Raw genomic sequence first — 20,292 nt, 5'->3', positions numbered from 1 at the left:
GGCAGCAAGACGCGCTTCGGTATCCACGCCATGGAACCCGAACCTTTCATCGGTGTATTTGCCTTGGGATAAAACGTTGATATGACTGATACATTGGTTGTAGCCAGCTTTAAAACCAGCCTCCCGCGCACGCAGCCTAATCAGATCTACACCAGCTGCGTTCTCAGGTGCGTCGAGGATAGCCTTAACAATCTGCAAAGCACAAGCAATAAGGTTATCACAGGCAAACCTAAACGAAAGCAAAGGCACCGGATACTTACATGCCCAATATCGTGATCACGCATCCAATCGCGAACATCCTTGAGCTGATCAAATGAAGAAACAAGGCTATCTCTAGCCTCAGCAGCCTCCCTTGCCCGCGCTTGAGCTTCACTGGCACGGGCAGTGACCTCCGCAAGCATGGTCACGCGATTCTGCACCTCAGCCTTTCAACAACAAAGAAAACAAGTATATAAAGATATTTATACTTGTGGAGTAAATATGTAAAGTCAATAGTAAACACAACTCATACCTGGAGGCCCTCAACAATCTTGTTTAAATTGGCGCGGTCAACATTTGCCTCTTCAAGAGCCTTGGCAGCGCGGGCCTCCGCCTCCTTGACCTCTTTGGCAACCCCCTCAGCTACCGTCTTCTCCTTCATCAAAGCAGCGTTCGCTGCTTTGAGATTGGTGACCTCCTGGCGAACATGAAACAGCTTTTCATTCTGTTTTGCCCAAGATTCTTTCCAGCTCTTGCGCTCATCAGAAAGTGTTTCTTTCCAACTCTTGCGCTCATCAGAAAGCAACTTGGGAAGAGTACAAACCTGTTTAAGGCTAGCAGTTGCAGCCCACTCCTCAGCCTGCTTATACTGCTCAAAGGCAGCCTTCTCCTTTTTAAGCTGCTCCGCACCCTCTCGAGCAGCTTTCACCAACGCTTCAGCCTCAGCCCACAAGCGTGCACTTTCCTCCTCCTTGCGCCCTAACGCCTTGTAGTCTTCCAAAATTGTATTCGCCATTATGGAACTCCCCACAAGCATGGAGGAGAGTTGGTTGATCCGGAGCTCACGGGGCAAAGCGTGGGCTCGATTAACTTCAAACGGGGTGCCCAGACCACCCAAAATCTCCTTACAAGCAGAAGGATCACTTGAAATATCATCCCCTTGCATAACACTCCAAGGGGGCGATGATAATTGATGTGTGTAAAATGCAACATATAAATTACATCAAATGAGGCATAAAACAAACCCTTTTTAAGTACTAATGTTGGAAAAGAGTGTTTTTGTCTTCCTTTTGTATTTTCAGGATGAAATGAGCTCAAATACACAAAAGAAGCAAAAAGACAGCTAATTCTAGCATAAATACAAGAAAAGGAACAAAATTAGATTGCCCGAACCCTCAACGGCATCCTCCCAAGCAAAGAAGAGAAAACAGAAGACTGAACACACCCCGTGCTCAGCCAGCACGGGGCCGTGCCCAAGAAGCAGCAGAAAAGACAAACCTGTAGAAGCTTCTATTGCCCACCACGGGGCCGTGTCCAGTGAGCACGGGGGCGTGGCGAAAGTATAGCAGGCGCATTAATTGTAATTGCGAATTACAATTAATGAAGAGAGAGAGTGTCAGACGGGCACGGGGGCGTGTCCAGCGGACACGGGGCCGTGCCCAGCCTTCTGTTCAGCCTATAAATAGGAGTGCTTGGTTTCATTCCAACACATCCCTTGGCACACCACCTCTCTCACACTTCATCCACCACCCACCACCACCATAACACCATCATCCACCACCATCATCCATTGTCCATCGTAGAGTGTGTGAGTCGTCTCGGGATCCAAGATTGATAGTAAGAGTTCTTGACAATCAAGGCCATGTTTGCCTAAGTCTCTTACATCACTTGGTGAAGACAAGTGTTTAGTATAATAATTTTTATTTTTAATCTTTTGCACTTTTTATTTGGTTTTGTATTAATGACTTTAATAACTAGTTTCTTATGTTGAAGGTGATCTTTCCTTATCGTTTGTCCGTGGTGTCTTGGCATTATTTTACTGTCTATATAAAATAAAAGATTTTCACCATTCATATCTCCACGGTCTATATGGAGGTATGTTGGCTACCTGGTCGGGGGTTAAGGGAACGGTTTGGTAAGGGTCTTGCCCTTGTTCAGCGTTTAGAGGTCCTGCAAGGGACCTGGGTCAAATTTAGTAGGATCTCCTTCAATGCCCATAGGTATTGGATGGCGGGGATCCAAACTCTTTGACCCCCTCATAAGTTAACTACTATTAATACTATAACCCGGCTATTTAGGACTGTATCCCTGCTTACTCAGACTACTTAGCCGAGGGTAACGTCATCGCCAAAAGCGGGGCCTACCATAATTTGCATTAATAACTTAATTCATTATCTTCCAATAATCCAACCCTTTAGGATTGTATCCTTGCTGACTCAAACTACTGGGTTGAGGGTAACGTCGCCTTCAAAAGAGGGGCCTACTACAATAACTAAGATAATCTCTTAAACAAGTGCAAAAGTGCGAAAATAATCAAAGGTTATACTAATACACGAGTCGGATCCAAGTGATTCATCTTGTCTATCTGTTTTTATTTTATTTTTATTTTTTCAGCATTTAGTTAGTTTTTATTTTTCTAGTTTAAAACCTTTTTCTAACTTTTTGATTTGATTAGACGTTGAGGATTAACCGGTACTAAAAGCTCTTGTGTCCTTGGAAGACCTCGGTATCTTACCAACACTATACTACGTCCACGATGGGTGCACTTGCCCATATGTGTGTTTAGTGTTAGTAAATATCGTGTTTTATAAATTTAAAACTTGGCTAAAAGTGTAAAAGGGCTTAAAATATACATTAAAAATATATAACACCTCGCACACATCAATAATTCACAGCCCGGTCCTCCGTATAGGTGCGGTAGTAGTACTCCAATTCAGACTCTTCAGGCTGAATAGGAGGACCTTCAAAACCTGCACCCCCAGAAGCAGAACCGGAAGTCTTCTCGGCAGCAGGAGATTTCTTCTTCTCAGCATTCGCAAACTTCAGGTTCGATCATCAGTATCCTGCGGGGAGATCAGATTATTATGGGAATCCACCGTATCAAAAATCCGAGCCGCGGTTTTCTTCCCAGTATCCCCTGCCTGCTCAGAGGGCTCACTCACCACCTGGACAAAAGGACTTCTTGAAAATTCCTTATCAACCCCCGCATCCGCAGTCGCGTCATGCGTGGGGGAATGAGGAGCATCAAATAAAAAGGAGAAGTCTCCATCTTGCGGTTCTGCGAACAAGGCAACAATAACCATCAAATACAAGTTACAATAGCAAAAACTTACAAGGTTATAAGACACTTACCAGCCGCAACCGCAGGCTTCGCCTGAGAAACAGCAGTTGTCCGTTTGGTCTGTATCCTCGAACGCTTTTTCTCACCGGCATCAGCAGCTTTCTCTTCCGGTTTTCTCTTCCTCTTCTCATCCACAGGTTTGGAACCCGCAGAGGTCCCACCTACAGCCGCACCACCACCTGGAACACCCAAACCCTCAAGGGTGTCAGACACTACCACGTAATCGGTGTATCTGCGGAAACAAGAACGAGAGATACCTGCCGCCTGCGGCACCAAAGGAGGAACAACAGAAGCCTCAGGTTTTTTTCTTGCCGCGATGTCACGGCCCCGACCCGGTTTGACCCATTTCAGGAGCCGCGGGACAGAAATCTCGTGATATCTATTTAATTGATTTTAGCAGCGAAAGTTTATCATCAGGATCTTTTTAAAGCTAAAAACTTTTCCTGATTATTTTTTTCACAACTTGGGATATAAACCCGGTAATTTATAATAACATGATTTCACTGAGAAATCTTTATTTTTACAAAACATATTTCTTTATTTCATAATGAGCCACTTTCTTAAGCTTGAAATGCTCCCCAGCACTTTTCCTAAATTACAATAGATCACCTGAAACATGTTTGAAAAAGGTTTTGTCAGCGGGAAATACTGAGTGAATCATCCTATTTAAAATGACTCGTTTATTATAATTTACAGTATTAAGAGAGATTACAATGTTTCTGATATCTACCAACTACCCACAGTATTTGTCACTCGACTGGATCTGTGACTATGGTCATATCACTATTGGCTGCCCCAATAGTGACGAATATCACAAATTTTAGGTTCGCCCACCTAAAGTGATAAAACAGTAGTAATGTATACAAAACCCCACATACTGGCTGTAACTTGGTGATTACATAAACTTAATCACTGTAATTATAACTTTTGAAAATATGCTTTTGAAAATAATTTAATAAAAAGAGAATGACTCACATTGCAGATTTAACACGGACAGAATATGGATTAGCCTTGTTAACCTAATTTAAATAACAATGCACACAAAACCGGGTTAGTAATCAGTACAGCATTTACGATAACTCACGAGATCAAATTCTCACAATGAACGACAAAGTGCGATACTTAAACATCCATCGAATTAACGACGAACGACAAAGTATAACCCTAATGTGGGCGGCACTTAAACATCCATTGGATATATTGATCGATCGGAAAATGAATCGTAATAGCGATCGAGTTATTACCCTGTTTTGTGGCAGCACTTTGTGAGTTAGTGTGTGGTGTGGACTGTTGTTGCTATAACTCGACGTACACAGGGAATTTTTACGTCGTTACAAAGACAGAAAGCAAGTGCCAATGTCTGCTATTTATACTGATTTTTGGACACGCTTACGGACCGTATGCCATTTCCCTTACGGTCCGTAAGGGAAGCAGTCTATTTATAGGGTAGCCAGGTTCGGGACTAGCTATGCTGACTTGACAGAAAATTTGAATTATAATTTGACAACGAGTTTTGTTGATAATCGTTAGCTAGGTTTTACCCCCCCCCCCCCTGAGTTTTAGGGGCCCTGATCCTGATTCCAATTGTTCTGGAAATTTTAGGGTTAATTCAGAATCACTTGGGTTTCTTAATTAGGGTTTCCTATTGGACAATTAAAGTAATAATTAGGACTTTTTGATGAGAGTTGTTACATCCTCCCCACCTTAAGAAAAATCTCGTCCTCGAGATTTACTGGAATAAATGAGGGTATTTCCGCTTCTTTCTGATTCTAACTCCCAAGTGTATTCTGGCCCTCTCTTTGAATCCCATTTGACTTTGACTAACACTAGTCGTTTGTGTTTGAGAAATTTGATTTTCTTGTCTTCTATTTGCAGTGGTTTCTCTACAAATTTCAGCTTTTCATTTACCTCTATATCTTGAAGAGGTACTACCAGGGATTCGTCTGATAAACATTTCTTGAGGTTGGATACATGAAATACATCATGTACTCCAGCTAACTATTCTGGTAGTTGTAACCGATAAGCAACTGGTCCTATACGTTGGATTACTGGAAATGGTCCTACGTATCTTGGACTTAGTTTTCCTTTCTTACCGAATCGTACTACTCCTTTCCAAGGAGAGACTTTCAAAAGTACTTTGTCTCCTATCTGGAATTCTAGTGGCTTGCGGCGATTGTCTGCATAGCTTTTCTGGCGATCTCGAGCCGTCTTCAGTCTTTCCTTGATTCGAGTTATCTTGTCTGTGGTTTCTTGTACAATCTCTGGACCTGATAATTGACTTTCTCCTGTTTCCGCCCAACAAACTGGAGTTCTGCACTTGCGTCCATACAGTGCTTCGAATGGAGCAGCTTCGATGCTTGAGTGATAACTATTATTATAGGAGAATTCAATTAAGGGTAAATGGTTATCCCAACTACCACCAAAATCAATTACACATGCTCGGAGCATGTCTTCTAGAGTTTGGATCGTCCTTTCACTTTGCCCGTCTGTTTGTGGATGATATGCAGTACTGAGGTTTAGTCGAGTTCCCATTGCTTCTTGGAAGCTTTTCTAAAAATGGGAAGTGAACCGACTATCTCTATCTGATACAATGGAGAGTGGAACTCCCATGTAAAGATACGACATTATCTACATACAACTTTGCCAATCTTTCCATGCTAAAGGTTTCTTTCATAGGTAGAAAGTGAGAAGATTTGGTTAATCGATCCACAATTACCCAAATCGCATCATTACCTTTTCTGGTTTTGGGTAACTTAGTAACAAAATCCATTGTGATAAGTTCCCACTTCCATACTGGCATCTCTAATTGTTGTAGTAGACCTGAAGGTTTCTGATGTTCTGCCTTAACTTGTGAACAAGTAAGACATTAAGAAACATATCTAGCTATATCCTTCTTCATTCCTATCCACCAGAAATTCTTTCTTAAATCTTGGTACATCTTATAGTTTCCTGAGTGTATAGTATACCTAGATTTATGAGCTTCCTCTAAAATCTTAGATCTTAAATTTCCCTGCTTAGGTACCCAAATTCTGCTTTTGTGGAATTTCCAAATTCCATCATTTCCTTGTTCCAATTCTTTTATGTAACCTTTCATTCCTTCACCATCATCCTTGATTGCTGTTTCCTGAATTTCCTTCAATTGTTCCATTAAATCTACTTGTAGATTTATTCTAAGAGCACGACTCGCTTTTGCTTCTCATGATACTTACGACTTAAGGCATCTGCGACTGTGTTTGCCTTTCCTTCGTGATATTGAATATCACAGTCGTAATCACTCAGGATTTCCATCCATCTTCTTTGCCTCATATTTAACTCTTTTTGCCCAAATATATACCTTAAACTTTTATGATCTGTATAAACAGTAAACTTACTTCCATACAGATAATGTCTCCATATCTTAAGGGCAAAAATTATAGCTCCTAATTCTAAGTCATGAGTCGTATAATTTTCTTCGTGCTTTTTCAATTGTCTTGAAGCATATGCAATCACCTTGTTGCGTTGCATAAGCACACATCCATATCCTAGTTTTGAAGCATCACAATATACTTCAAAATCTTCAGTTCCTTCTGGTAAGGCTAAGATTGGAGCATTTGTTAATTTCTGCTTCAAGATTCTAAAGGCTTCTTCTTGTTTAGGTCCCCATTCAAACTTAATGGCTTTACAGGTTAGCTTAGTTAATGGTACAGCTATCTTTGAAAAATCCTTAATAAACCGTCTATAATACCCAGCTAAACCTATAAAACTTCTAATTTCCATTGCGGTTTGCGGAACCTTCCAATTGGTAATTGCTTCTATCTTAGCAGGATCTACGTGAATACCTTCATGAATCACCACGTGTCCTAAGAATTGCACTTCTTGTAGCCAAAATTCACACTTCGAGAATTTGGCGTACAACTTTTCTTTTCTTAACAAAGTTAAGAGTGCATGCAAGTGCTGACAATGTTCGTCCTGACTTTTTGAATAAATAAGTATATCGTCTATGAAAACAATTACAAATTTATCCAAATATGGTTTACAGATCCTATTCATCATGTCCATGAATGCTGCAGGTGCATTAGTTAACCCGAAGGGCATGACTGTAAACTCATAATGTCCATACCTAGTTCTAAAAGCAGTTTTAGGTATGTCTTCTTCTTGAATCTTTAATTGATGATATCCGGAGCGCAAGTCTATCTTAGAAAAGTACCTAGCGCCTTGCAATTGATCGAAAAGATCATCAATCCTAGGTAATGGGTATCGATTCTTAATTGTAACCTTATTTAGCTCTCTACAATCGATACACATTCTCATTGATCCATCTTTCTTTTTTACAAACAACACTGGAGCTCCCCAAGGGGATGATCTAGGTTGTATGAATCCTTTACTTAATAATTCATCTAATTGCTTCTTTAGTTCTAACATTTCGGTAGGAGCTAACCGATAAGGTGCCTTGGCTATCAGTGTAGTTCCTGGAATTAGATGAATCCTAAATTCTACTTCCCTATCTGGTGGTAATCTAGGTAAATCTTCTAGGAATATATCTGGGTATTCTGAGACTACAGGAATTTCCTTAAGTTCTTTACCCTTAGTACTAATGATTACTGAAATCATATATACTATTCCTTGTTTTCGTTCATAATTAGCAACTTTCATTACTGATATGAACTTCATGGGTTTACGCGGTTTATCTCCTGTGATCATGATTACTTCTCCAGTAGGTGATTGAATTTCTATAGAGTTTTTATCACAAATGATTTGAGCATGGTTGGCTATTAACCAATCCATTCCTAACACAACATCAAATTCAGCTAATTTCATAGGTAATAGGTTTGCAGCAAATTTATGACCTGAAAGTTCTATTTCTACTTTTAGCAAAACCTGATTGATTTTTACTGAATTCCCATCTGCGGTTTCGACTGTAAAAATCTGCCTAATGTACGTTAATGGTAACTTAAGAGCTTGGCAGAATAAAGTATTTATAAAACTTTGATTTGCACCCGAGTCAAATAATACTTTTGCGTATACGTTGTGAACTAGGAATGTACCAGCTATCACATCTGGAATGAGCTCTGCTTCTTGAGTGGTTAGCTGGAATGCCCTGACATTCTTCTTAGTAACTCCTTCGGTCACCTTGGGTTTGTTGTCTACTGGTTTGACTAATTTCGGACATTCTGTTTTGAAATGTCCGGCTTCTCCACAATTGTAACAAATTATGGATTTCTTTCTGCAGTTTTCTTCACGATGTCCTATAGTTTTGCAAAAATTGCAAGTTATATTACATCTTCCGAAATGTTTCTTTTTGCAAGTTTTGCAGAATGCAGAGTGGAAGATTGCCCTGCTCCTCTTTTCTTGAAATTACTACTATTACCCACCCGAAATCCTTGGGTAATTTTCTGAGCTAGTTCCTTTTTCCTGTCTTCATCTCTTGTGCGTACCAGTTCATCAGTTAGGGTGTTAGCTAATTCTACTGCATCGTCAATAGTGCGAGGTCTCGCAGCTTTAACGATATTGAGAATTTCGCTAATTAATCCCCAAATATAGCGAGAAATGAGTACCGGTTCTGGCGAAGCCAGTGTTGGTACCACTCTAGCATATTCAAAGAATGTCGAAGTATAACCGCGACAATCTACACCTATCATCCGATGATTTAGGAACTTATTTGCCATTTGTTCCTTTTCATACTCAGGACAGAATTTTCTTTCTACAAGATTCTTAAATTCTTCCCAAGTCATAGCATAAGCCCTATTTCTTCCTTTAGCTTGTAACACAGTGTTTCACCATTCGAGTGCTCCTTCCTTAAAAAGATTTGATGCGTACATGACCTGATCATCTTTGGCACACTTACTTATTGCAATTACTGCTTCGGTTTTCTCTAACCAACGCAGTGATGCAGTTGCCCCTTCATTGCCTGCAAATTCAGTGGGTTTACAAGCAAGGAATTCTTTGAAAGTGCAACCAGGTGTTGCAGCTTTCAGTTTCTTAGGGAGCGGCGTGTGTTGGGATTCATTATCATGATTAACATGATTATTGCCCACATTTATACTATTACTGAAGTTATCTTCAGAAATACGTTTACTAGGAACGATATGTTGCGGTTCGATTGGATTTTTCACAGCAGCAACGATTGTTGGAATAGCATTGGCTATCCCTTGAGCAACAATATTTTCAATATCTTGCCTAGTCATATATTGATCCCCTGGATGTTGCTCCGACTGATTAACCACATTTACCGGTTCATTACCAATGTTTGCCATCTGATAATATATATATAATTTTTATTAGTATCTGATAAATAGCAATTATACAAAAACAATCAGATAATTTACAATACACGTATAGTCAAAACTATCGATTTCTCGATTCCATTTTATATCTGTTATAGTATGCATCACTACACACTAACATCTTACAAAGTTTTATTCGTAGTTATTTACAGACTGATTTCACTATTACTTTTACTACACAACCACAGTTTTACCATCCTACTATCTCTCGTCACTTGTCGTCCTAAAAACGAAGTTCCCTTTCATCATACTTCCAGGCAATTTGTCCCCCTATCTCCCTGATTCTATTTCCTGCATCCATCAATTCGTCACCAAAATGGCGAAGTTCAGCCATATTTTCGTTACTCATTGGTGGATTAGGTAGGGGTTCTGGATCGAATTGTGGAAGAAAGGAATAAGGATCGTTGACAATATTTTGAAATTGCCAATCATTCGTCCACCATTCGTCCATTCCTACAGGTTGGGAGTGAATTATTGGTTCTGGGATTGCTGGTTCAAAATTCATAGGGAGTTGATTTTCAATAGGATAGGTAAAAACATTAGTATTAACAGGCTGAATAGTCTCACATCTTGCCAATAGAAAATCTTTTTCCTCCTGAAAAGTTATTACCTAGTTTTGGTTGGAGCTCTCTCCAATTTCCATCTGAGTTGGTCTAGAACCTTGTCCAACTTCCATTTCTATTTCTTTAGAATATTCCTCAAACTGCATTCCCATTTGCCTAGAATCTTCTTTGACTTCAGTTTCCATCTCCTGCTGGTTACAACTTTCCTTGGATACAGTTTCTTTTCATTTCTCTAAAGGATTGTTTATTTTAGGAAGTTTCGTAGCTGGCTTTTTCCTACGTATACGACTCCCCCATACGCAATTCTTTCTTTTTTTCGTTTTGGCTTTGTCAAAGGTGGAGCATTGAATTCTACAGATTGTTCCACATCAGGAAAGTATCCAGTAATTTCTTTGGAAACTTCTATATTCACCGGGTAAAGATTGAGGTTCTGAAAGGCTTCAGATATCTCACTCATGCTGATGTAGCATATATGCAATGCATCAAATACTAAGTTAAAATCTTATTCATAAATAATCTTTAAACTTTATTGCATACTGCGTACTAATTCATTACAAAGATAGCTAGGAAACACACTAAGGTTTATTTATTTATTGCATAAGGTTTCTGATAAGGTGCTAAAATTTGAGTTAAAATATTAAAGATTTGCATTTTCTGCTACTGTGGCTAGCATATACAAATTTGCCCATTTCTCACCTGGCTTGTCTTCCCAAGGTGATTTATTGATTAATTCCTGGGTTTCCTTTTTAATCTTCTTTTCTCGGATTTGCTCTTTACTTTTCTTAATAATCATACTCCTTTTTCTAGGAGAAAGTGGTTTCTCATATTGTGTTTTTCGCACAAATATTCCTTCTTCAGGAATTGCAGGGAGTTTTGAATATTTGGTTTTTGATGAACTTCCCTTTTCGTTGACTGACCTATTTAATTTAAGATGGATATTTTGCAGCTTTTGCTTACCCATACTGTAACTAACAAATAGTCAGTTTAATAAAACACATAATCACATAATAGTAATCAGGAAAAATTAAGTATTTCTAAATACTTAATTAGCTTAACTCAGTGGCTCTGATACCACCTTATTTCTGTCACGGCCCCGACCCGGTTTGACCCGTTTCAGGAGCCGCGGGACAGAAATCCCGTGATATCTATTTAATTGATTTTAGCAGCGGAAGTTTATCATCAGGATCTTTTTAAAGCTAAAAACTTTTCCTGGTTATTTTATTTCACAACTTGGGATATAAACCCGGTAATTTATAATAACATGATTTCACTGAGAAATCTTTATTTTTACAAAACATATTTCTTTATTTCATAATGAGCCACTTTCTTAAGCTTGAAATGCTCCCCAGCACTTTTCCTGAATTACAATAGATCACCTGAAACATGTTTGAAAAAGGTTTTGTCAGCGGGAAATACTGAGTGAATCATCCTATTTAAAATGACTCGTTTATTATAATTTATAGTATTAAGAGAGATTACAATGTTTCTGATATCTACCAACTACCCACAGTATTTGTCACTCGACCGGATCTGTGACTATGGTCATATCACTATTGGCTGCCCCAATAGTGACAAATATCACAAATTTTAGGTTCGCCCACCTAAAGTGATATAACAATAGTAATGTATACAAAACCCCACATACTGGCTGTAACTTGGTGATTACATAAACTTAATCACTGTAATTATAACTTTTGAAAACATGCTTTTGAAAATAATTTAATAAAAAGAGAATGACTCACATTGCAGATTTAACACGGACAGAATATGGATTAGCCTTGTTAACCTAATTTAAATAACAATGCACACAAAACCGGGTTAGTAATCAATACAGCATTTACGATAACTCACGAGATCAAATTCTCACAATGAACGACAAAGTGCGATACTTAAACATCCATCGAATTAACGACGAACGACAAAGTATAACCCTAATGTGGGCGGCACTTAAACATCCATTGGATATATTGATCGGTCGGAAAATGAATCGTAATAGCGATCGAGTTATTACCCTGTTTTGTGGCAGCACTTTGTGAATTAGTGTGTGGTGTGGACTGTTGTTGCTATAACTCGACGTACACAGGGAATTTTTACGTCGTTACAAAGACAGAAAGCAAGTGCCAATGTCTGCTATTTATACTGATTTTTGGACACGCTTACGGACCGTATGCCATTTCCCATACGGTCCGTAAGGGAAGCAGTCTATTTATAGGGTAGCTGTGACAACCCTCACTAAACCAGGTATCCGTACGGCTTAATTAATTAATTGCTGCTTAATTACTGTGCTTGCTTGAAATTACTGATGAACTGCTACTTGATTTCTGATACTTGTATATTCCTGCATCATACTTTAATTACCGTCACTACATTATTTACATGCTGAACTCTAGTGACAAACATGATGCACAAAAGCACAGTAGCACTATGAACGGATAACCTATTGAACATGCTGATAAGCCAGCATCAGGCAGATATTACCTCTAAGGCCTGTATGAGCCAGAAATACTTTACTACACCCATAGTGAGTGTAGGGATACAAGGGTTGTAGAACTGCGTCTCTAGGGATAAGTTACAATGACTGGATGTGCCTAGAATATACACTAAGCACAAAACTCAGCACTTTAATTAACAATTCAGCTTTTAGCTAACTAATAAAGTGCCAAAACATGAGAAAAATATTACTAGACACTTTCCAAAGTGTCGGGAATAAGTTGTGTCACTAAAAATGGTATTAACGACACTCTAAAGCTTTGTTAAGCGCTTTAACGGATTACTATCCAACCGAACAACCGGACTATACCCGGAACATAAAAATATTGTCATAAACGTTATTTGTCTTTTTCTGAGCCAGTTGGGGTCCCTAAATACCCTAACACCCGCTTTAAAGCACAACACACCACTAACCGGGTTAAGCACTTAACTAACCTATTTAACCTAACTAATATCTAACTATTAGTTGAAAACCAACCAAGACCCCCCCCCCCTTCCTAACCGTCCCCAATTAGAGGGGGACACACCTTGTACAATTTTCATTATTTAAATCTTGTATGTCCCATATCAAGAGGACACTAGAACCATTGGATTATAATCTCTAATTTGCCTATAAGAATCAAGCTTTAGACAAGGTTACTTACATTCTACAACACCACAAAAACTCACCTCTCTCTCTGTAAGAAAGCTTCGGCCGAACATCCCCTAGATCCATCCATCATATTTCGATTTCCTTCATCACTTTCCAACATCACACAAACGTTAAGGATCCCGCATAAGAAGGCTTGGTGCAAACGGAAGGCGAAGGACCTCATTCACTTGCTTTTATCCTCTCATTTTGCGCTTAGATTCTTCCCTAGCCTCGAGCTAGTGGTATGTTGTTTAAATCACTTACTTGAACTATTTTGAAGTGGTTAATATGATGTGTAACGGTTAAAACTCGAAATCTTACAAGATGATGCTTTAAAGTCTACTAAAAACACAAGTAATGATGGTTAAAAGCTTATCAGTTGTGTAAATGTTGTAGTATTTATTTTGTGTGGTTATTTGGACCCGATCTATGTTGTGGTAGCTCGGATCATCGTTTAACCCGGTTTGGTCATGATCATGGATCATGACATAAGGTTGTTTTGAATGGAACAAGGGTTAAAAGGTGAAACTCTACCACACGCGAATCATGAACTTGTGTAAAAGCGTTTTATTTGTGAAATAGTATTTAAAACTAGCAGATCTACGTATCTGCAAGCGGTATTTTCAAAGAACCACGTATCAAAGAAATCATGTTTTCTAAAAACGGATCTTACACTTACAAATATGATTTTTAGAACACAAAAGTGTGTAAGCACTTGGGTAACACAAAAGTTTCGACAAAATAACATTTTTTGTAAAAGATGACGAGAAGTTGTAAAGACGGAATTTCTATAAAAACGGGGTTTCTACGAAACCGGACTAATTTATATAAAGATCCGCTAAAAGTGATGAGATTTACACTATAATTTTAGAAAACTACAAGTTCATGTGATTTATGCGATTTACATAATTGTTAACTAGTTTGTTGTGTTGAAAAATTGTTTTGATCGAATAAAGAAGTTGTTGATTGATTTGTAAAAGAAAATGATACGCTTGAAAGCGTGGCCACCTCCAGTTACAGAGGAAACTCTGGCGAAATTTTTCCAAAAACCTAACACTTAGAATTATTTTCACTATAAGTGTTAGAAATACTTTTTGACATGTTTTCAAAATATAATTTTCGCCACGACTTTATTTACAAAATATCGAAGGTGGGATTTCACAAAATAAAACGTGATATATATATTTGGCAAATATATTTTTCACAACGTCACTTGTCAACTATTTTGTGAAGTGTATAAATATTATTTTTAGGGTAAAAATAATATTATCGAACGTTGACGGATCCAAAATAATACGAACGCTTTCACAATGAATATATAAGTTACACCGGTAATTACTATTACCACTCGATCGTTAAAACGTAACTTACGCAATTTAAAGAAATACTTATGAACGCGTATATTTGACAAAGTATTATTTTGGGAGAGTGATGTGAAATAAAAATATAATATTTTTGAGAAAAATATTTATATTTTGGGAATTAGAAGTAAAATATATTCTAAGTGGGACTTAACAATATAATTCGAACGCACATGTATTAAATCCCCCATCCTTGGGAAGGAGAATGATTACCAAGTATATACGGAAAGTAAACACGAAATAGTTGTCTAACTGTTTCCCAAAAACTTAAACCATAAAGCTAAGGCACGGCCGTCCGTCTAATAGAATTAGTACATGTAGGTCGTTGCACAGCTGCTTGACTTGGAGTATTACTTGGTAGAGACGCACCGCTGTGAGTTCATGTCCCCCTTTTCTCTTAACTGTTTTCAGTTTTCTAAACTGCGGGGGTGAAATACATGTTACTTTGATTATGAATACTTTATACATGGTATGGATAGCGTAAGGAGGGTTATTACCTAGATCATGTGAATGGGTAGGCTATTATCGTAAGACCATTAATCCTTGTATAAGGACCGAGAGGCATGAGTGATAGATCTATCGGGTGTTGCGAGCCCCACGCATGAGCCAGCGTGTGGCTGCATGTGGTGACTATGTCGTTCCGCCGGAAGGACCGGTATGAAATTTGCGTTACAGGTTTGAGTACTTCCTAGGCCATTTCACTTATTAATGTATTAGCTACACATTAATTGATCTCTTTTTCCTTATTGCTACATACCAGGAATTTTCATACATACAGACATTTTACAAAGGTTTTACTTACTCGCTACACATGAACTCGCTCAACATTATTGTTGATTTTTCAACTTACATGTATTTCAGGGAATTAAAGGATCTGGCACGGTATGGCACGTTTTCCCGCTGCACTATTTCCGAGGTCATCTGGGTTTAGGGAATGTGACTCTTTCCTGGACAAGTCACAGTCCTTAAACCATGTTTATGTTATGTTTGAGTTTGTGATGTTTGTTGAACAAGGTTATGGTTGTTAGGGTGTTTTCCCGTTAAAACAATGTTATTGTTTTTGGATTTTAAAACTTAATTAAATGGATGATCTTGCATGGTTTTTATTCATATAGCTTTTTATTGGTTAAGCTATGGTATTAAGAAGTCACACCAAATTAACCACGCTTCCGCAAAGCCAGGGTGTGACAGCTTGGTATCAGAGCTCTGATCATAGCGAACTAGGATTCCTTCTCGAGTCTAGACTATGATCACTAGGGCTCTCACGAAAACATTTTTACTGCATACCACTTAAGTCCAGATCCAAAACGTTTTTACAAACAAATGTTGAGCACATTTTATTCATTTTTCTTTTTAGGCTCAGTCTTGGAGGCTGAGGCTCGGTCTTGGAGGCCGAGGCTCGATCTAGGAGATCGAGGTAGATGGCTAGTGGGACTAGGGAGAGTAGGCTCAGTCTTGGGGGCTGAGGCTCGGTCTTGGAGGCCGAGGCTCGATCTAGGAGATCGAGGTAGATGGCTAGTGAGACTAGGGAGAGTAGGCTCAGTCTTGGAGGCTGAGGCTCGGTCTTGGAGACCGAGGCTCGATCTACGAGATCGAGGTAGATGGCTAGTAAGACTAGGAAGTGTAGGCTCAGTCTTGGAGGCTGAGGCTCGGTCTTGGAGGCCGAGGCTCGATCTAAGAGATCGGGGTGGATGATAGAGCAGTCTTAGAGGCTGGGAGAATTTGGCTGGTGGGACTAGGAAAGTCAGTCTAGGAGACTGGGAGGCTAGTGGGACTAGGAGAATTATTTGATTTTTTATTGTTGACTTACATGCTTATATGAATATATGATTGATTATTATACGTATATGTGTTTGTGTTACAAACATCATGCTTTCATCATGTACTAGAAAGATGGACACTACGAACCCCATGGCCATAGTATCAGCCGACTTAGTTTCATCGGAGCACGAGGAGTACATTTCCGATACTACCGGCACAGACAATGACTTTCAGCCCTTTTGCGCTGCCTGAAGTCGTAGCAGAGCCTACTGATGGCCACCTTGATGGAAATTTGCCACTCGCGGTGATCCCTGCTCCTGTGCCCCTTGCCGCTTATCCTGTTGTTGATATGCCCCCCCCCCCCCCCCGACGTGGCCTCTGACGACGATAACGATCTACTAGAGGAGGACCCATTCGAGGGCGAGGCCCTATTGCTGCTGTATTAGCCTACTGCTTGCGGACGCTCCTGCAGGGGAAACTCATGCCCGTTCCCCTGTCCCAGACTCATTTGAGTTCCTGACATCCGCAATTTCGCATATACAGGGAGTGCAGCACCATTCACACAATGCCGACCCTGATACGGCATCATCGGCTACACTGGTTCCCGCACACAGCTTTGAGTTTGATCACAGTATTGAGGGTGATCCTGTTCTTCCATCTGGTTTTGATCCAGACCAGGACCTTGAGTTCATACACTTAGACCAGCCCTTGGAGGATCCTGTAACCCCCTGTGATGGTTGATCCCGCTGATTTTGAGATGGAGTTTGTTGATACGGAGCCAGTCGTGGCCCCTGAGCCAGGCGTTGCTCCCAACACCGCATTGGAGCATGACCCTGTTCATGCCGATGCACCTGCTGTTGCTCCTTGATTGATCATCTGCTTGGACGAGAGAAAATTTGGGGTAACTATGCAAGACAATTTATTATTACGGGGGCCCACGTAATAACGACTTGTAGTGCACAGAAATCCTGGTGGACTCTGCGGGTCAAGCTAATGAAAACCAATGTGGCAGGAAATAACTCGAACACGAATGACCAAGGCGATGAAGCCTCGAGTTCATTCTATTTCAAGCAACAAGCCAAATTGGCAAGCCTATGTGAAGGCTCAGAAATTTATTTCCCCACCCATACATTGAGTATATTTACGTGTAAAATTAGGTGAGTACATGATGGCTTATGGTGCTATGTATCTCATAGACAATTGGAAAGTTGTCTAACCCACTTCATGCCATTTCGGCAGAAGAGAATGCCACCCAGGCGTGACACAAACACCAGTATGTTGCCAAGGATAGAAGCTGAGCTGCGAAAACGCAACTCACCGGCAATTGCTTGACATGAAGCACTCCGCTCTAAGCACAGCGATGGCACTACTGGGAATAACCCCCCCCCCCAACTGACCGCACCGCTTGCTACATTCTTCTCTACGACGCTCGATAAGCCGATTTGATGGTCCCTATAAACGCACTATGCTAGCTATAAACCCTTACCATTCCTCACATTATGAAAAACACACACCGGATAAGTTGCTCCTATAACATCGACTGCAGTTGAGGATATGAGTCACGGATGATTGAAGCTTGAGCTGACACCACAAAGGGCAACTTCTAATACAAAACATTACATAACCGAAGACATGAGTAAAGTGTCTACATCACAAGACAGCATATTGTCTGAAGACTTTAAGTAAAACACCACGTCCTCCACCAGCATGCCTTGATCCACCGCATACATCAAGACCCCTTTGTGCTCTTGACCTTGTTCTTTCACCATTCCCGGGATTCTGATGTTCATGTCTAAACTAACAAGCGATAGAGCAAATGACTCACGCACGTTAACAGTATACTTTTCTTTCCTCCCCCGCCTCTGTCACCAGTATAGTTGCTTTCTGGATTAAGCAAATTGCATTACTCTTGGGAAAAGATGCTAGTGATAAGCGGGGATTTCGGAGACTTTTGAGGATCACTTCTGACCACGTGATTGTGATGCACCGATATACTTGTTGGACAAGGGTAGGGTGACCCTATGTCCCTTCTGATGTGATGCATTTTGGTAAGACACAGTGATTGTGGCCGGAGGATAATGGAAGCCCGATCATCTTTAAACATGCGACAATACGTATGACTAATGACTGACGAAAAATATCGTCGCTATGCTCCCACTAAGCACGTTGATGATTTACATATCTGTGCTATAACTATAATACCACACGTTTGCCTGCTACGTTCCTATCTGCCAGCTGTGCTATAACCGTGATGATATGTGATTAATTGTTAAACAACTGCGTATTTACGTAAATGTAATATACCTCTGAGGTCTTATTCGTTAAACAGAGACTTATGTGCTCGTGTCTTTACTAAGACCCGACCTAACCGACTTCCTTCTAGGAAGATGTCGACTCGAGGGAACACCAATACCAACAACCCTTTGCCGACGACAGAGGCGGAATTTCAAGAACGCCTCTTACAGTTCATCGCACAGTACGAGGCCTTTCGCCCCGGAAACAAACCACCCAACGGCTGCACCTATAAGCAGTTCTTAGGCTGCCAGCCCCTACATTTCGACGGCACTGGGGGTGCCGTAGCCTTCGTGCGCTGGGTTGAGAAGACGGACACTGTTTTACGTGCGAGCAAATGCGCCCCAGAGGATCAGGTCACGTACATTTCCGGGTTGTTCCGAGATGGGGCTCTGTCATGGTGGAAACTACAGGTTCAGACAATGGGCGAGGCTGTTGCGTATGCTTTATCATGGGACGAGCTAAAAGAGCTAGTGTATAAAAAGTACTGTTCGAGAACAGAAAGCCAGAAGGTGGAGACTGAGTTCTGGAACTTGAAGATGGAAGGTCCAAAAATAGCTGAGTATGTGGAGAAGTTCCAAATTCTGTCGCGTATTGTTCCTTACATGGTAAATCCGGAGTTTAAGAGGATTGAGCATTTCATTTGGGGATTGCCACCCCAAATCATGAGCATGGTGACGACATCTAAGCCTGCAACGATCACTGAGGCCATCAATCTAAGTGTAGCCTTGACTGAAGAGGCAATCAGGATGAACAAATTTTCAACCTCTGAGGAGAAGAAGGAGACTCATGTAGAGTCATCTGGGGACAACAAGAGAAAGTTGGCGAATTTCAAATAGGGTACCCAGTCGAGTAGCAACAACAAGGCCAAAAAGAGAAAAGAGTACATGGGTAAGCTACCTAAATGCGACAAGTGCCGACGTCATCATACCGGGCGATGTAAAAATGGGAAGTGTGACAACTGTGGAAGGTGGGACACAACAGGGAAACGTGTTGGCGTGAGACGAAGCATGGAAAGAAAGGAAAAGGAAAAGATAAGGGATGTTACAACTGCGGGGATATGAGGCACTATAGGAAAGATTGCCCAAAGGAGATTAGACAAAATTAGGGGAAAGAAGCCTAACACCGGGCTAAGGAAGCACGCCAGGAATCCAAGCATGGATATCGGTACGTCCCATATTACTCAACGCTATGCATCCGTTTTATTTGATACTGGTGCCGATTATAGTTTCGTATCATTAGAGTTTAAGAATATGCTTGGGTTAGCCGCTAGTAGGTTAGATATTCCGTACTCAATTGAATTGGCTGATGGAAAGATAGTAGAAGCCAACAAAGTTATCAGAGGTTGTGTGATCGAATTGGGGGAGCGTGAGTTTGTTTTGGATCTACTACCCGTCCAGTTGGGAAGCTTCGACGTGGTAGTAGGGATGGATTGGTTATCGAGCAACAAGGCAGAAATTGTTTGCCACGAAAAGATCGTTCGTATCCCAACCGAGGATGGTGAGACCATTATGGTTCATGGAGAGAAGCGTGAGACGCCTTTGAGAATTATCAGCTGCTCGAAAGCGCGTAAGTGTTTGCAGAAGGGATGTGCTGCCTTCCTGGCACATAT

The sequence above is a fragment of the Helianthus annuus genome, chromosome 14, assembly GCF_002127325.2.
Source record: "Helianthus annuus cultivar XRQ/B chromosome 14, HanXRQr2.0-SUNRISE, whole genome shotgun sequence".
Lineage (NCBI taxonomy): Eukaryota > Viridiplantae > Streptophyta > Magnoliopsida > Asterales > Asteraceae > Helianthus > Helianthus annuus.
The sequence above is the reverse complement of the archived record's forward strand: the minus strand, read 5'-3'. Positions refer to the sequence as shown.